Source organism: Dysidea avara, chromosome 11 (genome assembly GCF_963678975.1).
Source record: "Dysidea avara chromosome 11, odDysAvar1.4, whole genome shotgun sequence".
In the NCBI taxonomy this organism is placed as follows: domain Eukaryota; kingdom Metazoa; phylum Porifera; class Demospongiae; order Dictyoceratida; family Dysideidae; genus Dysidea; species Dysidea avara.
This window is the reverse complement of record NC_089282.1, coordinates 20,665,932-20,668,130: the sequence shown is the minus strand read 5'-3', so window position 1 is coordinate 20,668,130 and position 2,199 is coordinate 20,665,932.

Here is a 2,199-nt window from a genome sequence, read left to right as displayed (position 1 = left end):
TCTCCAAGGCGCTTATAGATTAGAGATTATAAGCGATTGCACGAAATAGGAGCAGGCGCTTATAATCTCTAATCGATAAGCGCCATGGGGAGAAATAGTGGTCTGGCTGCGCGAAACTAAGATACGTATACACCTCCGGGTCACTGTAAAGCGTTAATAATAACTTATTATTATTATTATTAACGCTTTGCAGTGACCAGCACTGAAGGTCTAATCATAATCATAGTCTGAAAGCAACTATGATTTCTCACTGCCTGTATCGGCCTGTGTGCTTATACATGGCAGGATTTGTTCAGCTAAATTTAGGTAGGGGTGAAATGCAACAGTAGCACTGTTGCAGAAATTTGTAGCTATTTCAGAATGCAACTAATTGTAATACATTGTCAGTACTCTATTAAAGTGTCTTGATCATTATATTTGCTATTAAGTCATTAGTTTAACCTCAGCTGCCTAAAAACTTCACACAAATTATCAGTAGGTAGAGCAGTCAAGACAAGCTTTTGATCAGGTACAGCTGTATACTAGCAGCAGTAGATCACAAAATGCATGGACACATACACGGGAAAACTTTCGTATCATAAAAAATAATAATTGCATGCTAATGTGTAATGCACTTAATTAACGACAAATGATTGATGTTAGTGTTGTGAACCATATGGAAAAACCGGTTATTAACCGGTATTGTCTAGGTCAAGCCAATTCTTGGCTAAGAAGCCTTTAAACCAGTTTTGCCCACCCACTTGGTAAACCATAAATTACCCCTGCTGACAAGTGTTAACATCATAACATAACCTCAAAGTATGTGTAAATATGTACTTGTAATAGCTGTTATTGTAAGGCAGGATGTTGATGGTCACTTTGGTACCACCCTAAGGCTTCCAAAAGGCATGTTTAGTGCCATAATGTCTACTAATTTACAATCAGACAATAACCGGTCAATATCCAATTCTTCACCTTCCAATAACCGGTTTTAGTAAACTCTGCAGATTCACAGCACTAATTGATGTATGGCGTCAGTGGGATGTTAGCCCTTTACTATACATTCCAATAATTTTTAGCTTGTATTTAGGGATGAGCCTATTTTGCTTTTTTTTCCACCTATTTTTCTTTCCAGCAATTCTTTTATTTTTTACCTATTTTGCTCAATATTTTGCTCTAAATTTTTCTATTTTGCTGAGTATCAGTAAAAATTAATTGCAGTATCTCTAGCTTACAAGTATGTGTGACTGCTCTATTAGAATATTTCGTACGTAGTGACTGCTCTATTAGAGTATCTCGATCTTTAGTCACCATTTCCTATGAGCATATGTTGTCCTAATACTATGCGTGACTGTTCTATTAGAGTATCTCGATCTTTATCATACAAAATGTGCCAAGTTGCCATTCCTTGGTGCCCATTTTTCCAATTTTCCACCTATTTTTCCAGCATTTTGCTCTTTGCTTTTACCAACGTAGTTTTCCAAAAATTTTGCCGGCAAAATCGGCGCATCCCTACTTGTATTTTTCTTTGATGAGTGCCATGTCCTCAGAATACATAATTTAATCTCATGACAAAAGTAATCACATAAAATGTAAGTTTTCTTAGATGTATGGCTTCTATTAAGGCCACTCCAAATAAATCTCTGTTTCCCGTCCTGGACTCAAGCATATTTGCATGCGGGCAGGCGGTTCATTTCCATTATTTCATTATAAATTGGCAGTTTTTCAAGCCATCATTTGCCTGGCACAACCATAAAAAGCTGCATAAAAGCATGCCTAAGCTTTTCAAGTTGCAAAAATAGTGCAAACGTAAAGTTTGTGCCAACTCGATAGCACTGCTGAAATGTGAGCTGATCGACACTGTTTCAAGATGGCTTTTACTAAGCCTCTCAGTATACAAGAATAACCAGAAAGTAATGGAAGAATACGGAATAATGGAATATTTAGAACTGACAGTAACTAGATGCGGGCGGTGGACGGGAAACAGAGAATTTATTTGGAGTGGCCTAACAATAGCTTACGGTAAAATGTAAAAGTATTATTTTCTTTGATGCATGCATGGCTTCTATTAACAATAGCTTAGGCCACTTCAACTAAATTTCTTGTTTCTCGGACCCGACCGACCCATAAAATTTGTAAATGAAATGTTTTTGTTCATTTTAAAGATCACGTGTTCGATCATGTGAGTTTGTGGCATCGACGTATTGTTGGCCATCCATA